Genomic DNA, 7,682 nt, shown 5'->3' with positions numbered 1-7,682 from the left:
TTTAATGAAGACAGCTTCTCCATCCTGTAGAGGGAAATCAACAATTTCCAGGCCCAGGGACATGTACTAGTCTGTGGCGACCTAAATGCCAGAACTGGACAAGAACCTGACACCCTCAGCACACAGGGGTCAAACACCTACCTGGGGGTGACAGCATTCCCTCCCCCATATGCCCCCCTAGACACAACTACAACAACATAACCAACAAAAACGGGTCACAACTCCCGCAGCTCTGTCCCATGCTGGGTATGTACATAGTTAATGGTAGGCTTCGAGGGGACTCCTATGGTAGGTACACCTATAGCTCATCTCTTTTGCAGTATTACTGTAGACTACTTTATCACTGACCTCAACCCAGAGTCTCTCAGAGCGTTCACAGTCAGCCCACTGACACCCCTATCAGACCACAGCAAAATCACACTCTACTTGAACAGAGCAATACTCAGTCATGAGGCATCAAAGCCAAAGGAGCTGAATAATATTAAGAAATAGATATAGATGGAAGGAAAGTAGTGTGGAAATCTACTAAAAAACATTTAGGCAACAACAAATGTAATCCTTTTTAGACAACTTCCTGGACAAAACGTTCCCACTGTAATAGTGAAGGTGAAAACTTGGCCATAGAAAACCTAAACAGTACATTTGACCTCTCAACTTCCCTATCAAATCAAACAAATTCAAACAGAAAACTGAAGACAATTAACAACAATGACAAATGGTTTGATGAAGAATGCAAAAACCTAAGAAAGAAATTGAGAAACCTATCCAACCAAATACATTGGATAGACACAGAAAACCTGAGTCTACACCTTCACTCTGGTGAATCACTAAAACAATACAAAAATAACTACGGAAAAAGAAGGAACAGCACGTCAGAAATCAGCTCAAGGTAATTGAAGAATCAATAGACTCTAACCACTTCTAGGACATTGGAAAACTCTAAACAAACAACAACATGAGTTATCTATCCAAAATAGAGATGTATGGGTAAACCACTTCTCCAATCTTTTTGGCCCTATAACAAAGAACAAACAGCAAAAACATAAACATAATCAAATACAAATCTTAGAATCAACTATTAAAGACTACCAGAACCCACTGGATTCTCCAATTACATTGAATGAACTACAGGACAAAATACAAACTCTCCAACTTAAAAAGGTCTGTGGTGTTGATGGTATCCTCAATGAAATGATAAAATATACAGACAACAAATTCCAATTGGCTATACTTAAACTCTTTAACATCATCCTTAGCTCTGGCATCTTCCCCAATATTTGGAACCAAGGACTGATAACCTCAATCCAAAAGTGGAGACAAATTTGACCCCAATAACTACCGTGGGATATGCATCAACAGTAACTTTGGGAAAATCCTCTCCATTATCATTAAGAGCAGATTCATACATTTCCTCAGTGAAAACAATGTACTGAGCAAATGTCAAATCGCCTTTTTACCAATTTACTATACGACAGACCACGTATTCACCCTGCACACCCTAATTGACAAAAACACAGACAAACCAAAACAGTGGCAAAGTCTTCTCATGCTTTGTTGATTTAAATAAAGCTTTTGACTCAATTTGGCATGAGGGTCTGCTATCCATATTGATGGAAGGTGGTGTTGGGGAAAAAACATACAACATTATAAAATCCATGTACACAAACAACAAGTGTGTGGTTAAAATTGGCTAAAAACACACATTTCTTTCCACAGGGCTGTGGGGTGAGACAGGGATGCAGCTTAAGCCCCACCCTCTTCAACATGTATATCAACGAATTGGCGCGGGCACTAGAACAGTCTACAGCACCCGGCCTCACCCTACTAGAATCTGAAGTCAAATGTCTATTGTTTGCTGATGATCTGGTGCTTCTGTCCTCAACCAAGGAGGGCCTACAGCAGCACCTAGGTATTCTGTACAGATTCTGTCAGATCTGGGCACTGACAGTAAATCTTAGTAAAATATGAGATAATAATGGTGTTCCAAAAAAGGTCCAGTTGCCAGGACCACAAATACAAATTCCATCTAGACACCATTGCCCTAGAGCACACAAAAAACTAGAAGGGCATTCTATGCCATCAAAAGGAGCATACAATTCGACATACCAATTAGGATCTGGCTAAAAATACATGAATAAGTTATAGAACCCATTGCCCTTTATGGTTGTGCGGTCCGTTCACCAACCAAGAATTCACAAAATGGGACAAACACCAAATTGAGACTCTGCATGCAAATTATACAAAAATATCCAGAATTAGGCTGATACCCAGATATGCCACCAGGGGTCTTTTCATAGTCCCCAAATCCAGAACAAATTCAAGAAAACGTACAGTGTTAAATAGAGCTGTTATTGCATGGAACTTCCTTCCATCTCATTTTGCTCAAATAAACAGCAAACCTGGTTTCAAAAAACAGTTAAGCAACACCTCGCGGCACAACGCCTCTCCCCTATTTGACCTAGATAGTGTGTGTGTGCATTGATATGTAGGCTAGGTGTGCCTTTTTAAACATTTATGTAGTTCTGTCCTTGAGCTGTTCTTGTCTGATGATGTTCTGTATTATGTCATTCTGTATTATGTTTCATGTTTTTTGTGGACCCCAGGAAGAGTAGCTGCTGCTTTTGCAACAGCTAATGGGGATCCTAATAAAATACCAAAACACCAATACCCGCTAATTATCAAAATCCACCAAAGAAAAAAGAGCTGTTAAATTCTACAACCACCTAAAATTAAGCAATTCCAAAACCTTCCATAACAAAGCCATCACCTTCAGAGAGATGAACCTGGAGAAGAGTCCCCTAAGTAAGCTGGTTCTGGGGCTCTGTTCACAAACACAAACAGACCCCACAGAGCAACACAATTATACTCAACCAAATCATTAGAAAACAAAAAGATAATTACACATTGGAAAGAATTAACAAAAAAATCAAAACAAACTAGAATGCTATTTGGCCCTAAACAGAGAGTACACAGTGGCAGAATACCTGACCACTGTGACTGACCCAAACTTAAGCAAAGCTTTGACTTTGTACAGACTCAGTGAGTATAGCCTTGCTATTGAGAAAGTCCGCCGTCTGCAGACCTGACTCTCAAGAGAAGACAGGCTATGTGCACACTGCCCACAAAATGAGGTGGAAACTGAGCTGCACTTCCTAACCTCCTGCCAAATGTATGACCATATTAGAGACACATATTTCCCTCAGATTACACAGACCCAGAAAGAATTCAAAAACAAACCCAATTTTGATAAACTCCCATATCTACTGGGTGAAATACCACAGTGTGACATCACAGCAGCAAGATTTGTGACCTGTTGCCACAAGAAAAGGGCAACCAGTGAAGAACAAACACTATTGTAAATACAACCCATATATATTTTTTATTTATTTTCCCTTTTGTACTTTATTTGCAGATCGTTACAACACTGTATATAGACATAATATGACATTTGAAATGTCTTTATTCTTATGGAACTTCTGAGTGTAATGTTTATTGTTAATTTTATTGTTTATTTCACTTTTGTTTATTATCTACTTCACTTGCTTTGGCAATGTGTTTCACAGGCCAATATAGCCCTTAAATTGAATGTAATATATTAAGGGATTACATTGGGAAAGAGGCAGGGGAGGAGGGGAGGGAGAGAGAGAGAGAGGCCAGGGGAGAGGGTGAGTGAGAGAAAGGCCAGGTGAGGAGAGGAGGGGGAGAGAAAGGAGAGGGGGAGAGACCAGGGGAGAGAGATACAGGAGGGAGAGAGAAAGGCCAGGGGATAGGGGGAGAGGGGGGGTGAGAGAAAAGCCAGGTGAGGAGATGAGGGAGAGAAAAAGGCCAGGGGAAAGGAGGAGAGAGAGAGGCCAAGGGAGAGAGAGAGGCCAGGGGGGAGAGAGAGGGGAGAGAGAGGCCAGGGGAGAAAGATAAGGGAGAGAGAGAAAGGCCAGGGGAGAGGGGGAGAGGCCAGAGGAGAGAGAGAGAGGAGAAAGAGAGAGACCAGGGGAGAGAGATAAAGGAGGGAGAGAGAAAGGCCAGGGGATAGGGGGAGAGGGGGAGTGAGAGAAAAGCCAGGTGAGGAGATGAGGGAGAGAGAAAGGCCAGGGGAAAGGAGGAGAGAGAGAGGCCAAGTGAGAGAGAGAGGCCAGGGGAGACAGATAAGGGAGAGAGAGAAAGGCCAGGGGAGAGGGGGAGAGGCCAGGGGAGACAGATAAGGGAGAGAGAGAAAGGCCAGCGGAGAGGGGGAGAGGCCAGAGGAGAGAGATAAGGGAGAGAGAGAGGCCAGGGGAGAGAGATAAGGGAGAGAGAGGGGCCAGGGGAGACAGATAAGGGAGAGAGGGAGAGGCCAGGGGAGACAGATAAGGGAGAGAGAGAAAAGCCAGGGGAGAGGGGGAGAGGCCAGAGGAGAGAGATAAGGGAGAGAGAGAGGCCAGGGGAGACAGATAAGGGAGAGAGAGGGGCCAGGGGAGACAGATAAGGGAGAGAGGGAGAGGCCAGGGGAGACAGAAAAGGGAGAGAGGCCAGGGGAGACAGATAAGGGAGAGAGGCCAGGGGAGACAGATAAGGGAGAGAGGCCAGGGGAGACAGATAAGGGAGAGAGAGAGGCCAGGGGAGACAGATAAGGGAGAGAGAGAGAGGCCAGGGGAGAGAGGAATGAGCAGATATTAAGGGTGAGAGTGATGGGGTGGTGCAAGTGGGTGACAGAGAGCAGGGGAGAGTTGAAGACAGAAAACAAGAAAGAGAGAGAGGAGAGAGATGGAGTGAAAGGGTAGAGCAGCAGATGAGAGAGGGGTTAGAGTGAGAACAAGTGGAGAGAGAAAGAAGAAAGACAGAAAGAGAGACAGATGCAGGAAGTAGAAGTCATATCAGTGTGTCTGGTCTGGAAAGACCTCTGAGCGTGCCTGTCAAACTGACTGATGTATGAACACAGGCAGCCAACACTCACACACACAACACACACACACACACAACACACACACAACACACACACACACACAACACACACACACACACACACACACACAACACACAACACACACACACACACAACACACACACACACACACACACACACACACACACACACACACACACACACACACACACACACACACACCCAACACACACACACACAACACACAACACACACACACACACACACACACACACACACACACACACACACACACACACAACACAACACAACACAACACACACACAAACATCACTTTTCCCTACGAAGATGGGCTTTCATTTGAATCTGGGGTTTAGATAAGTGATAAAGGATCACAACATAGCAGGCAGTCAGTAAGCGGGTCTCATCCCAAGATGTCTGTCCACTGATTAAACCACTGTCTATAGACGGGTGGGTTGACATCGTCACGACAACGATGTGTGTTGTTGTGATTCTGAAAGGTCAGAATATATATATAGAATTGCTATAGCAACAATGACAAAAAGCTGCTGTGTGGTGAATCATAGACGGGTAGTTTCAGCTCTCGCCGTATCTTGTTCTTCATACCATCTCTTGTTACCATCTTTGAGTTATTTTGATTGATGTCACCTCTATGGCTAATAAGACTCAAATTAGCTAGCTAGCTGACAACTGTAAAGATGTATTTGATAGACAACAAGTGCTTATTGGGCAAATGTTTGTTTTCAATAAACATTTGCAGACGAAATACAGCCTAGTTTACATGTTGGTAATAATCTTTTGATTGTAAGCCAAACCTGTCTGTTTTGCCTCAATGTTGCGCACACATCGGTTTTGTTGGTACAAAAAGACCTGTCTATAAAACGTACAAATGTGAAATTAAACAAGTAAGGAGGAGGTCCCCATCTTCAGTTTCTTGGCAATTTCTCGCTTTGAATGGCTTTGAATTTCTCAGAACAAGAATAGACTGATGCGTTTCAGAAGAAAGTTCTTTGTTTCTGGCCATTTTGAGCCTGTAATCGAACCCACAAATGCTGATGCTCCAGATACTCTACTAGTCTAAAGAAAGACAGTTTTATTGCTTCTTTAATCAGAACAACAGTTTCCAGCTGTGCTAACATAATTGCAAAATGGTTTTCTAATGATCAATTAGCCTTTTAAAATTATAAACTTGGATTAGCTAACACAACGTGCCATTGGAACAGAGGAGTGATGGTTGCTGATAATGGGCCTCTGTACACCTATGTAGATATTCCATTAATCAAAGAATCTGCCGTTTCCAGCTTCAATAGTCATTTACAAAATGAACCATGTCTACACTGTACTTCTGATCAATTTGATGTTATTTTAATGGACAGAAAATGTGCTTTTCTTTCAAAAACAAGGACATTTCTAAAGTGACCCCAAACTTTTGAACGATAGTGTGTATTATATATATTTATATGATATATTTATATTATTATTATTTTAAACAGAACTTGCTGATGTTCAGTTATTATCTGGTTTGCTTCCTTATCTGGTGTGTGAGTGGAGTCTTATATACCGTACACACAATCTGTTTGAAGATAATGATTGAGAGACATGGACATATTTGCTTCTATGGGCTTATCTCCAAGTTCACTGTTTGCTGAGAAATCATTTGTAGTTCAGAGGCTCTAAATACAGGGAATTATGGGTTTAATGGAATGCTGGCCCATCCTCAACGTGTGTGTGTGTGTGTGTGTGTGTGTGTGTGTGTGTGTGTGTGTGTGTGTGTGTGTGTGTGTGTGTGTGTGTGTGTGTGTGTGTGTGTGTGTGTGTGTGTGTGTGTGTGTGTGTGTGTGTGTGTGTGTGTGTGTGTGTGTGTCTGTGCCTGTGTGCGTGCGTGCGTGCGTGCGTGCGTGCGTGCGTGCGTGCGTGTGTGCGTGTGTGTGTGTGTGTGTGTGCGTGTGTGTGTGTGTGTGTGTGTGTGTCTCTGTGCCTGTGTGTGTGTGTGTGTGTGTGTGTGTGTGTGTGTGTGTGTGTGTGTGTGTGTGTGTGTGTGTGTTTCATCAGTTGATTTATGATCCATGCATACTGTACCAATATACACACAGCTGACCGATTTCTCTGATACCACAGCACCACAGACAGTTGTCAGTATATGCACTGATCTAGGACCAGCTCAGCCTCCTAAACCGTTACCTTAACCATACACATATCACCGCAAAACTGAGTTCAAGTATTTCTATTTTGGGCCTCAAAACCTCAACCCAACCCTCGCCCCTACTAAGTCACAGTGAGTACACACACGCACGCACACAGACGCACACACACACACACACGCACGCACGCACGCACACAGACAAACACAGACACACACACGCACGCACACAGACAAACACAGACACACACACGCACGCACGCACACAGACACACACACACACGCACGCACGCACACAGACAAACACACGCACGCACGCACACGCACGCACGCACACAGACAAACACACACACACACACGCACGCACACACGCACGCACGCACGCACGCACGCACGCACACAGACACACACACACACACACACACACACACACACACACACACACACACACACACACACACACACACACACACACACACACACAGACACACACACTACTGAAAGATTGAAAGACATGGTGGATAGCCACTCGCCTTCTATTTAATGGATATCAATTAGAAACCATGATGTTTGATAATTTTGGTGGAATTAGTGGCGAGACACTGGACTGCTTCTAAATCAGTCTGTTTATATAAAGGGTCA

The sequence above is a fragment of the Salvelinus fontinalis genome, chromosome 36 (genome assembly GCF_029448725.1).
Source record: "Salvelinus fontinalis isolate EN_2023a chromosome 36, ASM2944872v1, whole genome shotgun sequence".
NCBI classification, from domain to species: domain Eukaryota; kingdom Metazoa; phylum Chordata; class Actinopteri; order Salmoniformes; family Salmonidae; genus Salvelinus; species Salvelinus fontinalis.
Note: the sequence above shows the minus strand (reverse complement) of the source record.